Source organism: Giraffa tippelskirchi, chromosome 5, assembly GCF_054371585.1.
Source record: "Giraffa tippelskirchi isolate mGirTip1 chromosome 5, T2T-mGirTip1v1.2.pri, whole genome shotgun sequence".
Classification (NCBI taxonomy): Eukaryota; Metazoa; Chordata; class Mammalia; order Artiodactyla; family Giraffidae; genus Giraffa; species Giraffa tippelskirchi.
This window is the reverse complement of record NC_137279.1, coordinates 176,554,858-176,573,830: the sequence shown is the minus strand read 5'-3', so window position 1 is coordinate 176,573,830 and position 18,973 is coordinate 176,554,858. Positions and strand designations below refer to the sequence as shown.

At 35.9% G+C, this 18,973-nt stretch overlaps 1 protein-coding gene and 1 long non-coding RNA gene across 7 annotated transcripts in view; both read left to right on the top strand.

The window, feature by feature from the left end:
- ST3GAL3 (ST3 beta-galactoside alpha-2,3-sialyltransferase 3) overlaps window positions 1–18,973 on the top strand; it is a 211,921-nt gene that overhangs the window by 33,454 nt on the left and 159,494 nt on the right. The window lies entirely within an intron of this gene.
- On the top strand, window positions 13,049–17,099 carry LOC145506941 (uncharacterized). Its single transcript, XR_014054457.1, has 2 exons — window positions 13,049–14,190; window positions 14,478–17,099. It is a non-coding gene; the product is annotated as an uncharacterized LOC145506941 (long non-coding RNA).

Here is an 18,973-nt window from a genome sequence, read left to right as displayed (position 1 = left end):
TCTTAACAAATTTATAAGAATAGAAATCATACAATGTGTTCTTTCAGACCACAAAAGAATTAAACTAGAAATCAATGAAAGAAAGATAACTAGAAAATCCCCAAATACATGAAGATTAAACTGCGTACTTCTGAGTACAACGTGGATCAAAAAAGAAATATATGAGATTTTAAAAATGTTTTAACTGAATGAAATGATAGCCAAACTGATAAAAAAATATGGGATGCATCAAGGTCAGAGGGAAATTTATAGTGTTGAAGCATATATTAGAAAAGAAAAAAGATCTAAAATCAATTATCTAAGTTTCCACCTTCAGTTCAGTTCAGTCGCTCCATTGTCTCTGACTCTTTGCGACTCCATGGTCTGCAGCACGCCAGGCCTCCCTGTCTGTCACCAACTCCTGGAATTTGCCCAAACTCATGTGCATTGAGTCGGTGATGCCATCCAACCATCTCATCCTCTGTCATCCCCTTCTCCTCCCACTTCAATCTTTCCCAGCATCAGGTCTTTTCAAATGAGTCAGTTCTTCACATCAGGTGGCCAAAGTATTGGAGTTTCAGCTTGAACGTCAGTCCTTCCAATGAACACTCAGGACTGATCTCCTTTAGTATGGACTGGTTGGATTTCCTTGCAGTCCAAGAGACTCAAGAGTCTTCTCCAACACCACAGTTCAAAAGCATCAATTCTTCGGTGCTCAGCTTTCTTTATAGTCCAACTCTTACATCCATACATGACTACTGGAAAAACCATAGCCTTGACTAGATGTACCATTGTTGACAAAGTAATGTTTCTGCTTTTTAATATGCTGTCTAGGTTGGTCATAACTTTCCTTCCAAGGAGTAAGCGTCTTTTAATTTCATGGCTGCAATCACCATCTGCAGTGATTTTGGAGCCGAAGAAAATAAAGTCTGTCACTGTTTCCATTGTTTCCCCATCTATTTGCCATGAAGTGATGGGACCAGATGCCATGACCTTAGTTTTCTGAATGTTGAGCTTTAAGCCAACTTTTTTACTCTCTTGTTTCACTTTCATCAAGAGGCTCTTTAGTTCTTCTTCACTTTCTGCCATAAGGGTGGTGTCATCTGCATATCTAAGGTTACTGATATTTCTCCTGGCAATCTTGATTCCAGCCTGTGCTTCATCCAGCCCAGCATTTCTCATGATGTACTCTGCATATAAGTTAAATAAGCAGGGTGACAATATACAGCTTGACTTACTCCTTTCCCAATTTGGAACCAGTCTGCTGTTCCATGTCCAGTTCTAACTGTTGCTTCTTGACCTGCATACAGATTTCTCAAGAGACAGGCCAGGTGGTCTGGTATTCCCATCTCTTTCAGAATTTTCCAATTTGTTGTGATCCACACAGTCAAAGGCTTTGGCATAGTCAATAAAGCAGAAATATATGTTTTTCTGGAACTCTCTTGCCTTTTCGATGATCCAGTGGATGTTGGCAATTTGATCTCTGGTTTCTCTGCCTTTTCTAAAACCAGCTTGAACATCTGGAAGTTCAAGGTTCACGTATTGTTGAAGCCTGGCTTGGAGAATTTTGAGCATTGCTTTACTAGCGTGTGAGATGAGTACAATTGTGCGGTAGTTTGAGCATTCTTTGGTATTGCCTTTCTTTGGGATTGGAATGAAAACTGACCTTTTCCAGTCCTGTGGCCACTGCTGAGTTTTCCAAATTTGCTGGCATATTGAGTGCAGCACTTTCACAGCATTATCTTTTACAATTTGAAATAGCTCAACTGGAATTCCATCACCTCCACTAGCTTTGTTCGTAGTGATGCTTTCTAAGGCCCACTTGACTTCACATTCCAGGATGTCTGACTCTAGGTGGATGATCACACCATTGTGATTATCTGGGTCGTGAAAGTCTTTTTTGTATAGTTCTGTGTATTCTTGCCACCTTAGGAGACTAGAAAAGGAAGAGGAAATTAAATCCAAAGCATGCAGAAGAAAAGAAATAGTAGGAATTAAAGCAGAAATCAGTGAAATTGAAAACAGAATAATAAAGAAAATAAATGAAACCTAAACCAGGTTCTTTGAAAAGATCAGTAAAATCAATAAGTCTCCAACTATGCCAACAAGGAAAAAAGATGACACAAATTACTAGTATCAAATAAAAGAGGGATTATCACTACTGATTTAATGGATGTTAAAAGGATTATAGCCAAATACTCTGAACAACCCTATGCCCACAAAAATTTTTTTATGTCCACAAATTTGATAACCTAGATGAGATGAACCAGTTTTTTGAAAGACATAGTTTGTCAAAACTTATACAAGAAGAAATCAACAATATGAATAGACCTTATATCTATTAAAGAAATTGAATCAATAATCAATACCTTTCAAAACAGAAAGCACCTGGCCCACATGAATTCACTGGTGAGTTCTACTAAATTTTAAGGAAGAAATTAAGCCAGTTCTCTGTCTAATCTCTCTTAGAGGATAGAAGGATAGGGAATACTTGCTAATACATTCTATGAGGCCAGCATCACGCTAATACAAAATCCAGACAAAGACATTTCAAAAAACAAAACAAAGCTACAGACGGATATCTCTCATGAACATACATGTAAAATTCCTCAGTAAAATATTAGCAGATCACATCAGTATTCTATAAGAATTGTACACCATGGTTGTGGGATTAATTCCAGGTATGCAAAGCTGGTTCAGTGTTCAAAAATCAATGTGATATAGCAACAAGCTAAGGAAGAAAAATCACATGATTATATCAGTAGATGTAGAAAAGGTCTTTGACAAAAAAATCCAACACTACGTCATGATAAAAATTTTCAGTAACTAAGGGATAATGAAATTTCTTCAACTTGATAAAGCTTATCTACAAAAACCTACAACTAACATCATAATTAATGGTAAGAAAATAGAAGCTTTTCCGCTAAGATCAGGAATGAGGCTATGATGTCCCCTCTCACCACCCCTTTTCAACACTGTACTGAAAGTCTTAGCTAGTATAGTAAAACAAGAAAAGGAATTAAAAGCCATATGGATGGGGAAGGAAGAAGTAAAACTGCCTTTGTTCACATGTGACAACAGTTGTCTGTATAGAAAATCCAAAAGGACTGACAGAAAACTCCTGGAACTAGTAAAGTGATTATTGGAAGGATGCAGGATACAATATGAATATACGAAAATCAATCACTTTCCTATAAACCAGCAATGAACAGTGGAATCTGAAATTAAAAACACAATACCATAAATATTTGCAAGATCTATATGCAGAAAACTGTAAAACTTTGGTGAACTAATTAAAAAGAACTAAATAAATTTAGAGATATTCCATTTTCATGGACACCGAGACTCAATATTGTCAAGATGTCAAGGCAGTTTCAGTGAAAATCCAAGCAGATTATTTTGTGGATCTACTGATTCTAGTGTTTATATGGAGAGGCAAAAGACTTAGAATAGCTAACACAATATTACACAGTATTCAATATTGAACAACAAGGTTGGAGGACTGGCATTACCTGACTTTAAGACTTATTAGAAAGCTCCAGTGATCAAGATAGTGTAGTATTGGCAAAAGACTAGACAAATAGAGCAGTGGAACATGGATAGAGAGCCCAGACATAGACCCACATGTAGTCAAAGGAGCAAAAGCAATAAAATGGAGAAAATATAGTTGTTTTAACAAAGTGGTGCTTGAACAACTGGACATCCATATACCAAAAAAAAAAAAAAAAAATCTAGACAGACATATCTTTCACAAAAATTAACTCAAAATGGATCACAGATCTAAATGTAAAACATAAAACTTTAAAATTTTTGGAAGATAGAAGAGAAAACCTACATTACCTTGGATTTGGTGATGACTTTAGATACAATGTGAAAGGCACAATTCATGAAAGAAAGCAGTAAAAAACTGGACTTCATTAAAATTAAAATCTTCTGCTCTGTAAAGAGAATGAGAAAGCAATTTACAGTTTGGAATAAAATATTTGTAAAGGACACATCTGATAAAGGATTTTATTCAAAATATATGAACTCTTAATACTCAACAGTAAGAACACAGGTAATCCTGTTTAAAAATGCACCAAAGACCTCAACAAAGAATGTATACAGATGGAAAATAAACATGAAAAAATGCTCTACATCATATATCATCAGGGAAATGCAAATTAAAATAACAATGAGATACCACTACATACCTATTAGAATGGCCAAAATCTGGAACACTAATAATACCAAATGCTGACAAGGTTGTGGAACAATGAGAACTCATTCATTGCAGGTGGAAATTTAAAATGGTACAGCTACTTTGAAAAATGGTTTAACAGTTTCTTATGAAACAAAACATACTCCTTGCTCCAGCAATCACATTCCTTGGTATTTATCCAAATGAACATTGTGTCCAAAACCTATAGTTGGATGTTTATGATGTTTTATTCATAAGCAAACTTGGAAGCAACCTAGATGTCCTTCAATAGTTGAATGGATAACTAAACTGTAGTACATCCAGACAATGGACTATGATTAAGTGCTAACAAGAAATGAACTACCAAAGGCATGAGATGATATGAAGGAACCTTAAATGCGTATTGCTAAGTCTTGAGTAAACGAGTCCCATCAAGTTAGAGAAGTGTGAAACACCATGGGCTTTCCTCAGATCCACTCTAAACGTAGCATTAAATCATGGCTACATAAGTTTAAGGTGATCAGGCAGCAATTGAACTACTACTTTTTTTCTTTTTGGGGGGGGCTGTACTGCATGGCATGTGGGATCTTCTTTCCCCAACTAGGGTTGAACCTGTGCTCCCTGCAGTGGCAATGCAGAGTCTTAACCCCTGGACCATCAGGAGAGTCCCTGAACTGCCTCCATGTTTGTTTTTTTTAAGATTTATTCATTTATTTATTTTTAGCTGTGCTCAGTCTTTGTTGCTGCGTGAGGGCTTTCTCTGATTGTGGTGAGTGGGGGCTACTCTTCATTGTGTTGTGTGGGCTTCTCACTGCGGTGGCCTCTCTTGTGGAGCACGGACTCTAGGTATTTGGTCTTCGGTAGTTGTGGCTCACAGACTCCAGAGTATGGGCTCAGTAGTTGTGGCACATGGGCTTAGTTGCCCCACAGCATATGGGATCTTCCCGGACCAGGGACTGAACCTGTGTTCCCTGCATTGGCAAGGCAGATTCTTAACCACTGGAGCACCAGGGAAGCCCCCTGGAATGCCTCTTAAAACACAAATCAGTGCTCTTCAGAGAAAGATAATAATACCCACTTTCTACATGTAATGTCTACAGTGTCCAGTGTTCAATAAGAAGTTACTAGACATACAAACAGGAAAATGCAATCCATATTCAAGGAAGAACTCCAAGTCTGTGGGTAAATTGGCCCAGATTTTGGACTGAGTGATAAAGTAGCTGTTATTGATAATCTGAAGAATGAAAAGAAGTACAGTGAACAATAAGTAGTCTTAGCAGATAAATAGAAGCTATAAAAAAGAACTAAATGTATAGTCTATATCTGAATAGTATAGGAACAGAAATGAATTTTTCATTTAATACTAGACTGGATAAAACAGAAGTAGCCAATGAACTTGAAGAGAGTGTAATAGAAATTATCCAATCTGAGCCACAGCAAGAAAAAAAAAATATTGAAGAAAAATGAACAGAGCCTCAGGGACCTGTGGGACAATGTAAAATTTCTTTTAATATATATGAGAATTGGGCAGAAAAAAAGTTTGAAGAAATAATGGCTGAAAACTTCCTGAATTTGGTGGAAACAAATTAACTGATAGATCTAGGAAGCTCAGCAAACTCTAAGAAGGATAAATATTGGGGGAGAGAGGAAACCTAGGTATATCACAAACTTGTGAAATTTAAAAATGAAAACCTTGAAAGACAGAGAAAAGGAAACATTGTGTATGAGGGTAAGAAATTCCACTGACTTCACCATAAACAAAAATATCAGAACAAAATGAAAGATCCTTAAATGTTGAAACAAAATACCAAGAACTTGTCATCCCAGAATTCTTTATCTAAGGAAAATATCCTGCAAAAATGAGGATGAAATAAAGACATTTTCAAATAGGGAAAAGTTAAGAGAATTTGTTGCTAGCAGAACTGTATAACAAAAGAATCCTAAAGGATATTCTTCAGGCCAGTGGGAAGTGATACCAGATGGAAACTTGGATCCACAGGAAAAAATGAAGATCACTGGAAATGATAAATAATGGGAAATATGAGAGACTGTTTTTCCTTTCTTCTCATAACTTGCTTAAAAGACAACTAATTACTTAAAGCAAAAATAAAGACCCTGTAAAGTGAGGCTGAGAACATGTGTGGAAATAAAAAGATAGGACAACACTTGCATAAAGAGTGGGGGTTGAGTAAATGGAATTTTGCTGTTGTAAGATCATTACACTTGTGAAAAACAAGAAATGGGAAATAGGAATGTTGTGTATAAAGTAAGTAAAGGGTAAAGTAAATATAAAATGTCATATATAGAAAGGTATTATATTGACTTTGATAAGTGAAGGGTGTGGTTCCTATCAATATTCTACTTATTGCCTAGTAGAATAACTAGTAAAAAAAAAAAATAATGAGAAGTTTTTATCTAAGAAATCAGTAGATGAAATAAAATAGAGCATTAAAAAAATTCAGTTAATCCCAAAAAAGAGAAACATAAGGAGAAAAAAACAGAAGGGAGAAATGGAAAACAAATGGTAAGACAGTTGACTTCCTTACTATATAAATAATTACATTTAAATGTGAACAGATTAACATTCCAGTTAAAGGCAGAAACCATCAGAATGGTTAATGAAGCAGAATCTAACTATGTCCTAATATGAGACATATGTATTAAATTTAAAGACACAGATGGGTTCAAAGTAAAAGGATGGAAAATATATAAACAATAAGCATTTGGTACAGCTATATTAATTTCAGCATATTATACTTCAAGACAGAGAGATTAAGGAGGGTCATTACTTAATGATAAAAGGAGAAATTCACCAGGAAAACATATATAAATGTGTATGTGTACCTAATAACAAAGTATCACACCTCATTAAGCAGAAACTAATAAGACTAATAACTAAAAGTAAACTAGTAAGAAAAGCAATGACAAACCTTGACAGCGTATTAAAAAGCAGAGACATTACTTTGCTGACAAAGGTCCATACAGTCAAAGCTATGGCTTTTCCAGTAGTCATGTATGGATGTGAGAGTTGGACAATAAAAAAGACTGAGCACCGAAGAATGATGCCTTCGAACTGGTGCTGGAGAAGACTCTTGAGAGAGTCCCTTGGATAGCAAGGAGCTCAAACCATCAATCCTAAAGGAAATCAACTCTGAATATTAATTGGAAGGACTGAAGCTGAAGTTGAAGCTCCAGTACTTTGGCCACCTGATGTGAAGAGCAGACTCATTGGAAGACTCTGATGCTGGGAAAGATTGAAGGTAGGAGGAGAAGGGGTGACAGGTGAGATGGTTGGATGGCATCATTGACTCAATGGGCATGAGTCTGAGCAAACTCTGGGAGGTGGTGAAGGACAGGGAAGCCTGGCGTGCTGCAGTCTACGGGGTTGCGAAGAGTCGGACACAACTGAATGACTGAATAACAACCAATAAGACTAAAGGGAGAAAAGGACAAATCCACAATCATGTTCAAATATATTAATACCCACTCAGTAATTAATAAAACAAGTCAAAAAATCTGTAAGGCTATAGAAGATCCCAGCAACAATATCAACTACTTCTACCTAATTGAAATTTATAGAACACTTCACCCAATAATGGCAGAATATGCATCCTTTTAAGTGTAAGCAGCATGTTCATTGAGGCTGGTACTAGGCCATAAAATAAGTCTCAATAAATTTTAAAAGATTGAAATCTTAGTATATTCTGTGGTTATGATGGAATTAAATTAGAAATCAATAAGACAGTAATTACAGGTACAGGCAAATTAAAACTTGCAGGCCAAATCCAGCTAGCTGCCTGTTTCTGTAAAGTTTTATCAGAGCACAACTATATAAATTCATTTACATATTGTCAGTTGCTACTTTTGTGCTATAATGGCAACATTTTAAAATTTTATTTTTATTGAAGTATAGTGGATTTACAATGTGTTTGTTTCAGGTGTATACCAAAGTAATTCAGTTTTGCATACATACATACATACATATATATTTTCAGATTTTTTTTCCTTATAGGTTATTACAAAATACCGAGTATAGTTCCCTGTGCTATAGAGTAGGCCTTGTTGTTTATCTGTGTTATATACTGTAGTGTACATTTGTTAATCCCAAACTCCTTGTTTATCCCTTCCCTCTTCTCCTTTGGTAACCATAAGTTTGTTTTCTGTATCTGTGAGTCTGTTTCTGTTTTGTATATAAGTTCATGTTGTCATTCTTTTTACAGTTTCCACATATAAGCAATATATGGCATTTGTCTTTGGCTTACTTCACTTAGTACAATAATCTCTAGGTCCATCCATGTTGCTGCAAATGGCACCATTTCATTCTTTTTCATGGCTAAGTAATATTCTATTATATAAATATACCACATCATCTTTATTCATTCATCTGTTGATGGACATTTAGGTTGCTTCCATGTCTTAGCCATTGTAAATAGTGCTGCTATGAACACTGGGATGCATGTATCTTTTCAAATTGTGGTTGTGTCGATATATGCCTAAGAGTGGGATTGAAAAATCATATGGTAACTCTATTTTTGGTCTTCTAAGGAAATTTCATACTGTATTCCATAGTGGATGTACCAGTTTACAATCCCACCAACAGTCTAGATGGGTTCCCTTCTCTCCACACATTGAATAGTTGTGACAGAGACTATCTGGCCTGCAAAGTCAGAATATTTATTTTGTGGCCTTTACAGAAAGGTTGTTGACTCCTCAAATATTTGTATATTAAACAAGCTCTTAAGTAACTCCTAGATTAAAGATGAAACCATAAGAGAAAACAGAAAATATATTAAATTGAATGATTATGAAATGCTATATATTAAAATTTGTTGGGTGCAGCAAGAACAATGTTTAGAGGAAAACTTATAACTTTAAATGACTACATTAGAAAATAAGAAAGTCTTAAAAACAGTCATCTCCATTTCTACCTTAAAAGACTAAAAGAAGAAGGGTAAATTTAATCCAGAGCAAGCAGAAGAAAATAAATGATACAGATATGAACAGAAATCAATGAAACAGTGAACAAATAATTGAGAAAATTAAGAAAACCGATATTTGGTTATTTGACAAAATTAAGAAAATTGATAAGTTTCCAACAAAAATAGTCATGGATGACACCAAAGACACAGACAACAAAAGAAAAAATAAATTGCATTTCAAATGGAAGCTTTTTTGTTTTAAAGGACACTGTCAACAGCATGAAAAGGCAACCTATGGAAAGGGAGACAGTATTTGCAAATCATATATCTGATAACAGATTGATATGCAAAATATGTAGAAAACTCCTGCAACTTCCCTGGTGGTCCAGTGGTTAAGACTCTCTGCTCCCAATGCAGGGGGCCTGGGTTTGATCCCTGGTCAGGGAACTAGATCCTTCATGACTCTATTAAGAGTTCACATTGCCACAACTAAGACCTAGCAGAGACAAACAAATTAATTAATTAATTAAAAAATAAAAAAACCCGATTCAGAAATTGGCAAAGGACTTGCATAGACTGTTCTCCAAAGGAGATACACCTAAATGACCAATAAACATATGAAAACATATTCAACATCATTAATCATTAGGGAAATGCAGACCAAAACTACAGTGAAATATCGTTTCACACTCATTAGGATGGTTATTATCAAAAAACAAAATAATAAATATTGGCAATGATGTGGAGAAATTGGAACCCTTGTTGCGTTGCTGGTGGGAATATAAAATGCATTCTTCTGTGCATTCCTAAGTGCACCTGTTGTGGAAAATGGTATGATTTATGAAAAAATTTAAAATTACTATATGGTCCTGCATTTTTACTTCTGGGTATATGCCAAAAGGAAGTGAAATCAGAGACTTGAACAGATATTTGTACATATGTGTTCATAGCAAAATTATTCACAATTTTCAAAAGGTAGAAGCAACCCAAGTGTTCATCAGTGGATGAATAGATGAACAAAATGTGGTATAATATACAACAGAATATTACTTCACCTAAAAAAGGAAAGGAATATTGACACACACTGTATGGATGAACTTTATATTCATTGTGCTAAATTTAATATTGCAGTCACTAAAGGACCAATATTGTATGATTCTATTACATGAGGTTCCTAGGGTAGTCAAATTCATAGAGATAGGAGGTAGAATGGCAGTTGCCAGGGCCCGGAGAAAGGAGGGGGATGGAGATTCAGTGTTTAATAGGTACAGAGTTTCATCTGGGAAAGATGGAAACGTTCTGGAGATGGAACTTTTTGAAGAGATTTAGTGCTTTGCTCTGATTAGGTTTTTGCTCAAGATAACGTGACTGGTTTGGTCTTCTATCCAGACCACTAAAAAACTTTCTCCATAGTAAGAGAAAGTAGTAAGGCTTTAGTAGTAAGCCTTAGTAGTAAGGGTGTTTTGTGTTCTTATTATTCTGTGTGTTCACTGGAGTAGCACTTTTAATTTCCATCAAGAACTTTTTCTTTGCATCCATAACCTGGCTATTTAGTGAAAGAGGCCAAGCTTTTGTCCTGTCTTGGCTTTTGATACGCCTTCCTTACTAAGCTTAATTTCTGGCTTTTGATTTAAACTGAGAGATGTGCAACTCTTCTTTTTACTTGAACTCTTAGGGGCCATTGTGTACTATTATTGTATGTGGCCTAATTTCAATGCTGTTGTGTCACAGGGAAGCCCGAGGTGAGGGAGAGAGGTGGAGAACCGGCCAGTCAGTGGAGCAGTCAGAATACACACAACATTTGTCCGTTAAGTTCACCATCTTATATGGACACTGTGACACCCCAAACAATTACAATAATAACATCAAAGATCACTCATCACAGATCACCATAACAAATGTAATAAAAATGGGAAAAAACGTTTGAAGTGTTGCAGGAATTGCCAAGATATGGCATAGACCCAGGAAGTATGCAAATACTGTTGGAAAAATGGTGTCCATAGACTTGCTTGATGATGCAGGTTGCCACTAGTCTTCAATCTGTAAAAAGCGCAATACTGCAAAATGCAGCGGTGAAGTGAGGTATGCCTGTAATGGGTTGTATTTCAGGTAATTATAGGAATCTTGTCTGCATGTGGGTGTGAGTGATGATAGCTGTGTAGTACAATTGAATATTGCATGGTGCCCATGTTTCCTAATGGAATACTGATTTAGAGTTCCACAGCAAACGCCAGTAAAATGTTAATTTTGATTTTACTTATACTGCATTTTTGTAACTATTATTTACTTTCTGAATTTCTAATAAGTAGGTAGTGCCTAATTATAAATTAAAAAATGAAAGTCTGTGAAATTCCGTGAAAGGACTACATATTTGACTCAATTTGTAGACTATCAGTAGACCACAGATCCTACTTTGAGAATCACTACTTGCTGTGCAAGTGTATGTGACGATGGGAAGGATGCAAGGAGCTCTCTGCTGCTGTCTTGCTGCTCTTCTGCCACCCTTGCTGATCTCATGTTCTAAACACATTACAGCCACTTTCTTCTAGATTGCATACCGTTGGCAGGGTCTTTCTGCCTCTTTGGTTTGATGAAAAGTTCTTCCTGCCTCTAATGAGAGGCAGTTTCTGAGGGGATTCCCTAAGCTGGGCCTCTCGTAACCCAGTTCTTTCCTACACACAGTTGTCTCAGAATTTGAGGACTTCTCTGGTGGCTCAGAGGGTAAAGCATCTGCCTGCAATGTGGGAGACCTGGGTTCAATCCCTGGGTCGGGAAGATCCCCTGGAGAAGGAGATGGCAACCCACTCCCGTACTCTTTCCTGGAAAATCCTACGGACGGAGAAGCCTGGTAGGCTACAGTCTGTGGGGTCCCAAAGAGTTGGACACAACTGAGTGACTTCACTTTCACTTTCACTGGGTTAGGAGGGCTGTAGCAGATTGGAGGATGCTCAGGCACAGCCTCACACCAGATTCTTAATGTATGTGTGTGTGTCTAGTCCACTTACCTTCAGAGAACCCCAGTTCATCACAGAAATCTGTACCTACTTACACCAAGGTTATGGGCTACCTCTGTTTATCTCTGTAAAGAGGAGGAGGGACTTGCCCTCCCAGATATTAAGACCTTCTTAAAGCCATACTATTAGAAACAATAACGTTGATGCTAGAACAGAAAAAGTGGCCAGTTAAAAAAATTGCTCAAACCTATGCCTATAGGAATTTATTAGAGCATAAAAGTGACAACATAAAGGAGAAAGGACATACTGAGTTAAAGAAAGCTGGATCCATACCTAACTCCATGTACAAATGTAGACTTTAGATGAACTAAAGATTTACATGAGAATAGGAAAATTAGAACGTTAATAGGAGAAAATGAAAGATTATCTTTGTGACTTAGATGTCAAGGGGAAAGACTAACAAAACCTTTAAAAGCACAACTCATAAAACAAAAAAAATTGATGAATTTGTCTAAATAAAATTTAAAGATTTTTGTGCTATTAAAGACATTTCAGACAAATATAATATATGATATTATACTGGGTGAAGTAATTTTCGCTATTTAAAATTTGTAAGACTTGATATCTAAAATACACAAGGAACTCCTGAAAATCAAGAAGAAAAAGGCAGCAACCGTAGTAGAAAGTGGTCAAAGAATTGGAACAAGGAATTTACAGAATAAGAAACTCATGAGGCTAAGCATATGAATAGATCTTCAAACTCTTGGGCTTTGAGAAACATTAAAGTTAAAACAAGATATCACTTTATACCTCTTAGAAGTTGGATAATGTCAAATATTGACAGAAATATGAAGATATAGTATCTTTTGCTGGTGGGAACGTAGACTGGTAAAGCCATTCTGGAGCTCAGTTTAGCAGTAATTAACCAACTGAACTATATTTACATCCTTTAGCTCAGCAAATCTGCTCCTTTATATATATTCCATGGAACTTATCAAGTCACAGAATGGAAAAGAATATGTAATATTTGTTTAATATTTAATAGAGTATTCAATTATAAAATATTCAATAGTTGTATGTGTTTATATCTGAAATGTATAAACAGTTCTTATAAATTAATGATAAGTTAACAAAAATGGGCAAAAGATTTGAAGAGACACTTTACAAAAGAAGAGATATGAATGGCCAATAAACACATGAAAACATTCTTAACATTGTTATTCATCAGGGAAATGCAAATTACAGCTACAAGGAGATAACACTATAAACCTGTGGGAATCACTCAGGTTTTTAAAGAAATGATAACAAAGCACTGGTAATAATAATGAAACAATTAGAATTCTCATATGTTGCTGTTGTGAATGTAAAATAGTGCAACCACTTTGCCAGTCTCTTAAAAAGTTTACATACACCTGCCAAATGACAGTCTTTTCACTCTTGAGTATTTACCTAAGAAAAATAAAAATGTGTGACCACGTAAAGACTTGTACATAAATGTTCCAAGCAGCTTTATTCCCAGGATTCCCAAACTGGAAATAACTCAAATGTCTGTTGGCAGACAAAATGTGGTCTATCCACACCGTGATGTACTGTTCAGCAATGAAAAAGAACAAAGTTGATTTGCCCAATATCACAGATGAACGTCAGACTCATATCTGAGCAAAAGAAACCAGACACAAAAGAGTATATATTGTATATTTCTGTTTATATAAAATGAAAACTAATCATTAGTAACTAAAAGCAGATCAGTACTCAACTGGATAAAAGATGAAGGGAGTGATGGATTGCAGAAGAACACAGGGAGTTTCTTGAGATTGATAGAAACGTTCTGTGTCTTGATTGTGGTGGTGATTTCGTGAATGTATAGAACTGTCGGAACCCTTCAAATTGTATTTGAAGCAATTTAAAACTCTTTAAATTGAAGCAGTTTATGTAAATTATTCCTAGATAAAGTTGGTATGAAAACAGTAAATGTACATAAAACATATGCTAAAAGAAGATAAGCATATATATGTATAAAACACAATAGAATGGTTGTCTTTGTAAGTGGAAGGAAATGGGGAAAAGGGAGAATAAAAATTATGATTTGATTTATATTATTTTCCGTAGGGTTCCTTGCATTTCGTTTGGTCTGGGTGGATTAACTTTCTGTATGCCTGTACATTTCATGTGGAGAAGGCAATGGCACCCCACTCCAGTACTCTTGCCTGGAAAATCCTGTGGACGGAGGAGCCTGGTGGGCTACAGTCCATGGGGTCGCTAAGAGTCGGATACGACTGAGCGACTTCACTTTCACTTTTCCCTTTCATGCACTGGAGAAGGAAATGGCAACCCACTCCAGTATTCTTGCCTGGAGAATCCCAGGGACAGTGGAGTCTGGTGGGCTGCTGTCTATGGGGTCGCACAGAGTCGGACACGACTGAAGCGACTTAGCAGCAGCAGCAGTACATTTCATGATAGGAGGATGGTCTATTTGAGCATAAGGAAGAAGGCCCTCTAGGGAGCAGAATGGCCATTATGTGCCTTGAAAACGACAAAATATTGCTGTGAGAAATGAAGGAATATTGAAATAGAGATACACTGTGTTCATGGATCAGAAGACAAGATTATTTTCAGTTTGTTTTAAGAATCAGTGGATTCCTGGGAGTTCCCTGGTGGTCCAGTGGGTAGGCGCTCTCACTGTGTGGGTTCAGTCCCCAGTCTGGGAACTAAGCTCCCACAGGCTGCACAGCATGGCGGAAAAAAAAAAGAATCAGTGGATTCCCAATCAAACTCCCAGAAGGCTTCGTAGATTGTTTTTTGGCAAGGCGAAGGGGGTGGGGGATCGGAAGAAATTGACAGCTGACTCTAAAATTAAAATGGCGTGCACCTGTAATCCCAGCTACTCAGAAGGCTGAGGCTGGAAGATCGCTTGAGCTCAGGCGTTCTGGGCTGCAGTGCGCTATGTGGATCCGGTGTCCGCACTAAGTTCGGCATCAATATGGTGACCTCCCGGGAGCGGGGCCCATCAGGTTGCCTAAGGAGTGGTGAACTGGCCCAGGTCAGAAACTCCCATGCTAATCAGAGAATTTAGAATAATCAAAACAATTTTAAAAAATAACAAAGTTGGAGGGTTTATACTATCTGCTTTCAAAACTTACTATAAAATTATGATAATCAAGATAAGAGTGGTACTAGCGTTAAGATGGCCAGTAGATCAGTGAAACAAAAAATAGCCCAGAAATAGACCCACACATATATGGCAAACTGATGTTTGATAAAGGTGCTAAGGCAATTCCATGAAAAAAGAATAATTTTTTTTCAATAAATGGTAGCAAACAAACAAATCTCAATTGATATGTGCCATACACCTAAATGGGAGTGCTAAGACTATCAAACTCATGGAACAAAATAAAGGAGAGAATCTGGAGTTTGGTAATGATTTCTGAACTAGGGCAAGAAAAAAGCACTAAAAAGTTAATAGATAGTATTTCATCAAAGCTAAAAATTTTTGCTCTTTGAAAAAAATCACAAAAATTTAAAGGCAAGCCATAGACTGGGAGAAAACTATATGAATTGATACTTTACCAAAACAGATATGTAGATGTCAAGTAAGCACATGAAAAGATACTCAAAATCATTAGTCACTGTGAGAAAATGGGAAATAAAACCACAACAAGATATTACTCTAAAGCCTTTAGAATGGCTAAAATTAAAAAGATGGACTGTATCAGCTGTTGTCCTGGATGTGGAACAACTGTAACATTTAAACACTACTGGTAGGAATGTAAAATGATATACAACCACTTTGAAAAACAGTTTGGCAGTTTTTTAAAAAGTTAAGCATCCACCTTACCATACCTCCAGCCATTCCAGTCCAAGCGAGGTGCAACCATATGTTCATACAAAGACTTGTATATGAATGTTCATGGCAGCTTTACTTATAATAACCAAAAAAACTAGAAATAACTCAAAGATAGGTAAATGGCTAAATTGTGGTATACGTATACAATGGAAGGCTACTCAATATTAAAACAGAATTAACTAATTTTTCCAGTTTTATTGAGACATAATTGACATATAACATATTGGTTTCAAGTGTACAGCATGACTATTTGATATATGTATATATTGCAAAATGATTATAATAAGTTTAGTTAACATTCATCACCTCCCATAATTATCAAAATGGAATTAACTATTGATACACAAATAACATGGATGAATCTCAAAATAATTGTGCTGAGTGAAAGAAGCCAGACACAAACGAGTACATAAAATATGATTCTATTTATGAAAGACAAACTTAGTTATAATGATGAAAAGCAAATCAGGGGTAGTATGAAATGGGGTAGGTTATCAGGTGGATTTAAAGGGGCATGAGGTACTTTTGGGCTTGATAGATATGTTCATTATCTTAATTGTGATGATTTTGCAAATATATGTCAAAATTCATCAAGTTTTATACTTTATATTAATATATGGATAGTCCTTGTATGTTAATTAGACCTCAGTAATAGCTTTTAAAAAATAGAGAAGAAACAGTATTCCTTTGATGACCTTCAAAGGAGTAACAAACTTGATAGTTGATTTCTAAAGAGTAGCAATACAAACTGGAAGACAGTGAAGCATTTTATTGTGTTTGAATAAATGTGTCAACCTAGAACCTGCACATGCAGTGAAACCATTTTTCAAGAATGAGACAGACACGGAAGAAAGTTCACTACCAATAAGTTAAAAGCACTTACAAAATATAAACTTTAGACAAAGAAAGTGATTCCAGAAGAAGATGCAGAAAGGAATGGTAAGCAAAGAAAATAGTAAACATGTGCGTCAATTTAAGTAAATATTGAACAGCAGTATTGTCCAAATATTTGGCATTATAAAAGCAAAAAGATGGAACCATAGTACTAGTTAATAATAGCATATAAGTTGAGAGAAGATGTTGAGAGTTAAACAAGAGTTTCTTGTGTTGTTTGGTAAGAGGGTTAAGTATATTTGATGAGTTTAAGTAAATATTCAGGAAAGGTTTCTGGTATAACTACTACACAAATAGAGTGCATAACTTAAAAACTAACAAAAAGAAAAGTGTAATGAGAAGAAAAAAAAAGATAGGAAAGTCAAACAAAAAATAATTTTTAAGAAAGAGGCCAGCCCTCAATATCTGAAACGAAAGATTGAATAGTTGGTAATTTAAGCAAGAAGAGTGTGCTTGTAAGGTATCATCTCTCTAAATAAAGCAGAAAGCTATCTTTCATAGCAGTGGGGTTTTCAGAGTTTGGACAAGAGTATTAATATCTTCTTATTAATACGATACTGATTGCCCGTTGCAGTGTGTTGACATTTGCAGTAATACTGTAAAGTGATGGTAGGTAACACTGTTCACACCTTTGTGCAGATCAAAGCAGTGGCACCAACTGTACTATCAGTTGTTGTATTTTTCATTGCCACGCAGAGTAAAAACAAACAAAAAGCTGTTTCAGAAACTGATGAGAATCTGAATTTCTCATATTAAGTTGTAAATTAAAGAGATTTGCAAAATCTAAAATGATGCCACTCTGTTCCTACTATTTGTTTTGAAAAGTTATTTATTCATAGAATTATATTGTATAATTATATGATAATATATAGTGGGTTTATTATTAATTTTAAATAAATTACTATTTTGAAATTTCTTAGTTTCCAATATATTAAATACTAATGTAGTTATTAACCTAATACACAAATACTCTTTGGAGCCCTCAGTGAGTTTTAGGAGTGTTAAAAAGGGCCTGATACCAAAAGTTTAAGAACTACTGTTTGTTCTGGATCCTTCAGAAGAGAGGAGCTTGGCGATTGGTGGACTTTCAGAAGGAAGCGTATTTAGGGATTGGTTGCCCATTGTCTGCGGGTTCACAGTTCTCTGAGTAAGACTCACTGATTGGATGATTTTCAGAAGCATAGTCATAGAAGTGAAGCTGCTATTGTTGTCTGCCTTTCAAAAGCTTGTATTATGGTGTGAAACTATTATTGATTGATTTGGATGGGTTTGAAACTAGTTCTGGTGGTTGCTTCTTGCTATAAAAGAGTAATCAGTACTTTCCTAGGTGGTTAGGAACCTTTTATTTTCAGTGGAAAAGACGGGGAAAAATCGAAAACACAACTCTTATAACTCAATAATAAAAAGACAGATAATCCAGTTTTTAAAACAAGCAAAAGATCTGATTAGGCACTTCTCCAGAGATGATATATAAATGGTCAGTAAGCACATTGAAAGATGTACAACATCATCAATAGTCACTAGGGAAATGTAAGTCAAAATCACAATATACTGCTTAATACCCATGAGGATTGTTGTTCAGTCACTCAGTCGTGTCCAACTCTTTGTGACCCCATGGACTGCAGCACGCCAGGCTTCCCTGGCCATCACAATCTCCCAGAGCTTGCTCAGACTCATGTCCATTGTGTCAGTGATGCCATCCAACCATCTTGTCCTCTGTCGTCCCGTTCTCTTACCTTCGATCTTTCCCAGCATCAGGGTCTTTTCTAATGAGTCAGCTCTTCACATTAGGGCTATAGTCAAAATGACAGCTCATAAGTGTTGGTGATGATGTGGAGAAATTGGAACCTTCGTGCGCTGCTGGTGGGAATAAAAAATGTTGTAGCCACTTTGGAAAACAGTCTGGCAGTTTTCTTAAAAAGTTACATAGAGTTACCATTTGATCCACTCTCTTGAGTGGCCTAAACTCAAGAGAAATGAAAACATATGTCCACATTAAAACTTGTACACAAACATTCATAGCAGCATTATTCATAACAGCCAAAAAGTAGAAAAACCCAAATATCTATCAACTAGTGAATAGATAAATAAAATGTGTTTTATCTGTACAATAGAATATTATTCACCAATAAAAGGAATGAGTTACTGATACATCCTACAGCATGAATGAACCTTGAAACATGCTAAGTGAAAGAAACCGGTC